The following is a 9,106-nucleotide window of genomic DNA, read 5'->3' on the forward strand; positions in this document are numbered from 1 at the left end:
GCCTCGTTCAGCACTTTTACTAGCAGAGCCCGATGAGGCTCGGAGCTCATAAGTAACTCCAACAGCGAGACCCTAGCCGGGGTTTTGTTGAGCTGTTCGATAACCTTGAATTCGCTCTGCTGAATTATCCGAAGGAACTCGCTGGCTTCCTCTAGCGACACCTCCTTTCTACCATCCTTTTTCTCCGGGGGCCCCTTTGCTGGAATATCTTTATTCGAAGCGTGGGGTGCTTCGCCATCTTGTTCCTCCACCACTTTTCCCTTTCCCTTGACGTCGGCGGGTTGGACTGGTAGGTCCGGAGGTGCGAACACACGACCACTACGGGTCACACCACTCAGTCCAGTGATATTTGTTACTTTAGCTGACAGCGAGCTGACGTCAGTGACTTCTTCTTCCTTCTTCCCCGGAGGTGTATACCTCCACGGGACCGCGTGACTATTTTGGTACGGGAAAGGAACAGGTTTGGCCATTAAGGGGTGTCCGGGCTTTTGCGAAGTTGCGCTTTTAGTGAAGTATATCACCAAGGGTTTGGGCTTCGCAACACCGCTCCCCTCCGTAGATTGCATGCATATATGCTGCTCTTCTTTTCCTTCAATGCCGACTTCCAGTCGACCTTGATCTATCATCCGCTGTAACAATTCCTCTACTTCCAAACACGTCTCCATGTCATGCATCTCGCCGGAATGCAGCAGACAGGAATCCTCCTTACACCCACTATGGGGAATCACACCTCCCTTTTGTAGGGCCTCAAAGATAAACCTCCTAGGGGTTGCCACATCCCTTAAAGGTTTAGACTTGTGCGTGTTAGACAAGTGGCCTCAGATATCTTAAGAAGGGGGGGTTGAATTAAGATATTCCAAACTATTTCCCCTAATTAAAAATCTATTTTACTTTTTTTTACTCAAGTTATGAATTCCCTTAATGACAATCTTCTTAAATATTAATTCAAATGAAGCAACTTGAATATGAATATAAAGCAATAATAAATAAAGGAGATTAAGGGAAGAGAAAATGCAAACTCAGTTTTATACTGGTTCGGCCACACCCTTGTGCCTACGTCCAGTCCCCAAGCAACCCGCTTGAGAGTTCCACTAACTTGTAAATTCCTTTTACAAGTTCTAAACACACAAGGACAACCCTTCCTTTGTGTTTAGAGATCCTTTACAACAAGAGACTCACAGTCTCTTAATCCCTTAGAGAATGAGAAGAAGAAGAGGAACAAATCTCTCTAGAAAGAGATGGATTTTACAGATTGAGCACTCAAATAATTCCTTAATGAATTGCAATCAAGTTGGCCAAGGAATTCTTAAGAGGATAAAATGAATTTTCTCTTTGAGAGGATAAACACTTTGTTGTTATGAAAATCTCTGAGCAATTTCGTGTTTAAGTCACATATATATAGACCATTGGTGGTCATGAGTAAAGCCTTTGAAAAGTTGTGACTCTTGAAATTATTTTTCTGAAATTCCTGTATGGTAATCGATTACAGTGATTGTGTAATCGATTACAGCTTTTAAAATTTGAATTAAAACGTTTACTAACTGCTGGTAATCGATTACCAAAATTGTGTAATCGATTACACAGTCTAAAATTTCGAATTCAAATTTTTATAGCTGTTATAAAACGTATTTGGCCACTGGTAATCGATTACATCCTCTGGTAATCGATTACCAGAGAGTAAAACCTTTGAGAAACACTTTTTATTTTAAATCACTTGGCCAAACCTTTGCTAATTCAATTAGGAATTCCCTTCCTAATATTCTACTGATCATCTTGATGTTGTGACTTGTAATCTTGAAGTATTGTCTTGAATTTTAATCTTGAAAAGCTCATTTGCATCAATTGCAACACATCATCATGATCATCATCAAAACATCAAAGCCAATTGCATCTACAATCTCCCCCTTTTTGATGATGACAATACAATACCTGAAATCAAGATTCAAGCAAGCAACAAACAATTGTATATAGATAAAATGTGCATCCGTTTTCTCCCCCTATATTTCGGAATACATGATCACTTGATTTCTAAGTTTGTTAAGCTTTTTCTTAAGCTTTTGCTACAACCTTTTTCTCCCCCTTTGGCAACATCAAAAAAGCCAAAGAACTCGGAAATCAACACAGTTATAACAATGGAGTAGCAAGATATAAGGATCAGAGTATTAAATAATAAGCCAAACTCATAATCAAGAAATAATCAAACCAGAATTCAAATAACATAAAATGTCAACAACCACAAAATATCCAAGACTGAAATTTAAAAACACAAGATAAATAAGCAAAGTACTTAGCATAATAATGTAAATTCTAAGAAACTAAAAGCCAAAATACACGGCTTATAAAAGATAAATAATCAGAATCTAAAAGCTAAGAAGACGGAGGAGGTGGTGGAAGATCGAAACTCTGACGAATGTATCCGACATCCTCTTCAAGCTGTGTAAGACGAATGTCCATACCGGCAAAGCGTGAATCTAACGAGTCGAAGCGGTCACCAACATAAGAACGAAGACCCCGTAATTCGGAGAGGACTTCATTCATGAGTGCGGAATCTTCACGTTGAGGGGGAGGTGAAGGAGTACGTTCATCGTGAGGAGGGAGTGCATCCTTCTTCAGCCATTGTCCATTCCGATCTTTACGATACCCAAAGGAGGTCACTGCTCCAGCACCAATTGCAAAGGAACGCTTGACTTGAACAAAGGGTTCATCATCAAGCGGAATTTGAAAATGACGCAAAAACAGAGTAATCAAATGTGGATAAGGAAGAGGTGCATTGGCCCGTAATGCCTTATGCATTCGGTACCGAACCAAATGGGCCCAGTCGATCTGACGACCTGTTAGAAAAGCCCACATAAGAATCAAATCCTCCTCAGAGGCTTGTGCTAAATTTGAAGACCGAGGAAGCAAAATTCTAACAATGATATAATGCATGATGCGATTATCAAAAGTTAATGACCCGGCCAACAATCTACCGGTCATGTCAGCTTGATCATTGCAGACCATGCGACGAGCATCATGACTCGAATAATCGAATTTCCAGTCATCAACAATGGTGCCCTCAAAAGGTGCACCTTGACTGGGTAAATGAGTCAAAGAAAAGAAAAGTGATTGATCAATGACCATAGAAGTGCCATGCACCTCAGACATAATAATACCATCCTGAATTTTTAAATTGCAGTAGAAGACCTTTACAAGTTCAGGATAATATGGCAATTTAAATGACATGAAATCAACAAGACCAGAATTTTGAAACACTTGATAGCAATCAAACGTTTCATCATTAAAGAACTCTACGTCTAGGTACTTAGGGTCTAAGATTATTCTAGAAGAAAACTGAGAAAGGTACCGTAGACGTTGATCATCGGATGAAAACAGTGTTGATGATCTTGGAGATGACAAAGAAGGAGGAATAGGTGCTGTGGGTGCTCCGGATGGGCCGTGACGGCGATGGGCAGCAGCGGTGGCGGTGGAAGATGATCCCTTTCTCTTCTTTGATGGCTCTGCCATTTGATGAAGTTTTTCTGGATTTTGATCGGTGGAAGTGAAAGAGGAGTGAAAAAGAGGAAGATTGGGCTTTACGGGACGTGATTTGGTGAAGAATTGAGTGAGAATCGAAGGTTTGAAGTTCTAGGTATGGAGGAAAACGTGGAGGAAGCTTTGGCTGCGCAGCAGCTCTGATTTCGTGAGTATTTATAGAAGATGACGCATTGTAATCGATTACAGGTATTGGTAATCGATTACAGGCCCAATAAGCCTTCTGGTAATCGATTACAGGATGTTGTAATCGATTACAGGCTGCCTGTTCATGTGTAATCGATTACACTGATTGGTAATCGATTACCAGAGCCTATCCTAGGCTAGTTTCTAAGAGAATATCTATATTTATGCTCAAATACATCCTATATGACTAATTTTCACTACTAATACACTAAATTCAAACATTCAATTACTATATACACAAGAAATCATAAATTCTATCATAAAAACAAGAATTCAAACAAGATCAAACAAAATAATCTACAATCAAAAGGTAAAAAGTAAATCAACCAATCAATCAACCAATCAATTCCTATTTTTCTAAATCTCTTACATCTAAGAGACCTAATTCTCTTCTAATAGAGAAAAACACTTCCTTGGGGAGAGGTTTAGTGAAAATATCAGCAAGTTGATTCTTAGTATCAACAAATTCTAATACACAATCTCCCTTTAAGACATGATCTCTAAGAAAGTGGTGTCTAATCTCTATGTGTTTAGTTCTTGAATGTTGAACTGGGTTTTTGGATAGATTTATGGCACTAGTATTATCACACTTAATAGGTATGCGATCAAGAATGATGCCATAGTCAGATAATTGTTGCTTCATCCATAAAATTTGTGCACAACAACTACCGGCAGAGATATACTCCGCTTCAGCAGTAGATAAAGCAACACTGTTTTGTTTCTTACTATGCCATGAGACAAGAGCCGATCCAATAAATTGACAAGTTCCACTTGTACTTTTTCTATCAGTTTTAGATCCGGCAAAATCAGAATCAGAATATCCTATTAAGTTACATGTTGAATTCTTAGAATACCATAATCCTATATTGATTGTTCCTAATAGATATCTCATGATTCTCTTTACTGCACTTAGATGTGATTGTTTGGGGTTGGATTGAAACCTAGCACACATGCATACACTAAACATAATGTCAGGTCTACTAGCAGATAAATAAAGAAGAGATCCGATCATACCTCGATATTGTTTTATGTCTATAGACTGACCAGATTCATCTTTATCTAAGTAACAATTAGTGCTCATCGGTGTAGACATGTGTTTTGCACTATCCATCCCAAATCTTTTGATCAATTCCTTGCAGTATTTGGATTGATTGATGAATATACCTTCTTGAGTTTGCTTGATTTGTAATCCCAGAAAGTACTTTAGTTCTCCCATCATTGACATTTCAAATTCACTTTGCATATCAAGGGAAAACTCCTTGCACAATGAATCATTAGTGGATCCAAAAATTATATCATCAACATATATTTGAACCAACAAAATATCATTATGCTTTCTCTTTATGAATAATGTGGTATCCACTTTACCTCTGGAGAATTCTTTTTCAAGAAGAAAATTACTTAATCGTTCATACCATGCCCTAGGGGCTTGTTTCAAACCATAAAGAGCCTTTTGTAATTTATAAACATGGTTTGGTTTATCAGAAATTTCAAAACCAGGGGGTTGTTCAACATATACCTCTTCTTGAATTAAGCCATTTAGAAAGGCACTCTTAACATCCATTTGATAAAGTTTAAAGTTCATTATGGATGCATATGCCAAGAGCATTCTAATGGCTTCTAATCTTGCAACAGGAGCATATGTTTCTTCATAGTCTATCCCCTCTTCTTGATTATACCCTTTTGCTACTAACCTGGCTTTATTTCTAATAATTATACCATGTTCATCTAATTTATTTCTAAAAACCCATTTTGTTCCAATGACAGGATAATTTTCAGGTTTTTCTACTAATTTCCATACATTGTTTCTTTCAAATTGGTTTAGTTCTTCTTGCATGGCAATGATCCAATTATCATCTACTATGGCTTCTTTTATATTTTTAGGTTCAATCATAGATACAAAAGCCATATTATTGCATAAATCTTTAAGAGAATGTCTAGTTGTTACCCCTTTTGAGATATCACCAATAATGTTATCGAGGGGATGATCTCTTGAAGTTTTCCATTCTCTTGGGAGTACATCATTGGATTTGCCTTCTTCTGGAGGATCTTCATTGTTTCCTTTGTCATTTCCTTTGGAATCTTGTTCATGAATGTTCATATGTTCTAAAGAATCTGCAATGTCATCTAGCATATTCTTTGTTGACAATATAGCATTAGATTCATCAAAGGTAACATGAATGGATTCCTCTATATTCATAGTTCTCTTATTATATATTCTATATGCTTTGCTTTGTAAAGAATATCCAAGAAAAATGCCTTCATCAGATTTTGCATCGAATTTTCCTAGATTATCTTTACCATTATTAAGTACAAAGCACTTGCAACCAAAAACATGTAGATGAGAAATATTAGGTTTTCTACCGTTAAATAACTCATATGGGGTTTTCTTTAAAATAGGTCTTATCAAGGCTCTATTCATGATGTAACATGCAGTATTTACAGCTTCAGCCCAAAAATACTTTGGAAGAGAAGTATCATTTAATAAAGTTCTTGCAATTTCTTCCAATGACCTATTTTTCCTCTCAACAACTCCATTTTGTTGAGGAGTTCTTGGTGCAGAAAAATTATGTTCAATACCATGTTCATCACAAAATAATTCAAAATCTTTATTTTCAAATTCACCCCCATGATCACTTCTAATGGATGCAATCTTGAGATTTTTCTTGTTTTGTATGACTTTAGCAAGTTTCCTAAATGCATGGAATGAATCACTTTTATGTATAATAAATAATGTCCAAGTATATCTAGAGAAATCATCAACTATAACTAAAGCATAGTAATTTCCTCCAAAACTCATGGTTCTAGATGGACCAAATAGATCCATATACAATAACTGTAATGGTCGAGTGGTTGAAACAATATTTTTAGATTTGAATGAGACTCTTGTTTGTTTGCCCTTTTGACATGCATCGCATAATTTATCTTTTTCAAATTTCAATTTAGGCAAACCAACTACTAAATCTTTTGAAATTAATTTATTTAAGTGATCCATGTTTATGTGAGCAATTCTTTTATGCCATAACCATGGATCATCATCTTTACTAAGAAAGCAATGATTGTTTTCTTGTTTTATGCTTAAGTCTATCATGTAAACATTATTGACTCTATGTCCTACATGCTTTATATTAATGTCATGCTTATGTTCTATAAGACATTTCTGAGAATCAAATGATACTAGATAGCCTTTGTCACATAATTGACTAACGCTAAGCAGGCTATGCTTAAGACCTTCAACAAGTAGAACATTTTCAATGGAGTTTGAAGAATTTGTACCTATTTTACCCACTCCAAGAATTCTACCTTTGTTGTTGTCACCATATGTTACATGCCCGCTTTTCTTTGGAGATATGTGTGTAAAATTTGATGCATCTCCAGTCATGTGTTTTGAGCATCCGCTATCTATGTACCACTTCTTTCTCAAAGATACCTGCATAATCAAGTTTTTGACTTAGGTACCCAAATTTTATTGGGTCCTTGCATGTTAGTATTAACTGAGGATCCTTTTGGGACCCATATCATTTTAATATTACTGTAATTTTTCTTGAAGTAGCAAGTTGATATGCCATGTCCTCTTCTTCCACAGTAAAAACAAGTGATAGAATTAGAATTACATTTTTGTGTGGAAGTGGAAAAGTTTTTATGAACCTTTTGTAGTTTTTCAGATTTATACCCTAGTCCATTTTTATTAGACACATATCTTTGTTTACTTAATATAACATCTAAATTATTTCTACTATATGAAAATTTTGCAAGTGAATTTTTTAACTCTTTAATTTCTTTTACATATTTATCACAACAACTACAAGAATCTGTTACTTTCTTGTCATTAATAGTGGAGATATTAACTTTTTCATTTGTTTTAGAGATTGAGACTTCATTTCTTAGAAGATCTAATTCTTTGTTTAATTTTGAAATTTCATTTTCTAAATTTGAAATTGTTTTCTTTGATGATGAAACTAATTTTGCAAGTTTAATTGATTCTTTATGCAAATCAGCAAATGCATCTTGCAATTCATCAAAAGAAATAGATAAGTTGTTTGAAGATGTTACCTCTTCATCACTTTCGTAACTTTTTGCCATAAGGCAAAGATTTATCTCTTCATTTTCAGAATCATCAGAGGATTCCAAATCATTTTCATCCCATGTGATGTATGCTTTCTTTAGTTTCTTCTCACTATGATTTTTCTTTTCAGATTTTTCCATCTTTTTCTTGAAGATGGGACAATCAATCCTCAGATGTCCAGGTTGATTGCATTCAAAGCATTTTAGAGTAGAGGATGAATTTTCTGTCCTTCTCTTTGATTTAAAATTTGGTCGCCTCTGATTTCCTCTTACTTTAAGAAATTTGTTGAATCTTTTTACAAAGAAACTTAGATCATCATCATCATCTGCATCATTATCCTGATCACTTTCTTCTTGAATTGAGGATGATGCTTTAAGAGAAATTCCTTTCTTTTTCTTGTCATTTTCTTCATTTTGGTGCAATCTCAATAGTTCCATCTCATGTTCCTGCAACTTACCAAATAAAGTGGCAAGAGACATGTTAGACAAATCTCTTGATTCAGAAATAGCCGTTACTTTGGGTTGCCATTCTCTACTTAAACATCTTAGCACCTTGTTTATAAGATCTTCATTTTGAAATTCTTTGCCTAAGGCTGCTAGATGATTTACTATATGTGTAAATCTCTTTTGCATACTTTGAATATTTTCATTTGTATTCATTCTAAATAATTCATACTCATGAGTTAGTGCATTTATCCTAGATCTTTTAACATCTGTAGTTCCTTCATGTGTTAATCGAAGAGTGTCCCACATTTCCTTAGCACTCTTACAATTTGAAACTCTGAAATATTCATCCATTCCTAGGGCAGATGTTATTATGTTTTTGGCTTTTAGGTTGTATTGTACTCGTTTTCTATCCTCTTCAGACCATCTATCTCTAGGTTTTTCTATGGTTATGCTTTCACTTGATGAACTACCATCTATTGAAACTCTTTCTACTGTGGTGGGTATATAAGGCCCTATTTCAATGGCTTCCCAGATATTTAGATCTATTGCCTCGATAAAAATTTGCATTCGGGTTTTCCAGTAGTGGTAACCCTCTCCATTAAAGATTGGAGGTCTATTGATAGAATTCCCTTCTGGAAATAAGGAATTTGCTGAGGCCATCTTTTTCTTGAAGCTTCTAAACTTTGTACAAGAATGAAGCTCTGATACCACTTGTTAGACAAGTGGCCTCAGATATCTTAAGAAGGGGGGGTTGAATTAAGATATTCCAAACTATTTCCCCTAATTAAAAATCTATTTTACTTTTTTTTACTCAAGTTATGAATTCCCTTAATGACAATCTTCTTAAATATTAATTCAAATGAAGCAACTTGAATAT

Source organism: Glycine soja, chromosome 20 (genome assembly GCF_004193775.1).
Source record: "Glycine soja cultivar W05 chromosome 20, ASM419377v2, whole genome shotgun sequence".
Classification (NCBI taxonomy): Eukaryota; Viridiplantae; Streptophyta; class Magnoliopsida; order Fabales; family Fabaceae; genus Glycine; species Glycine soja.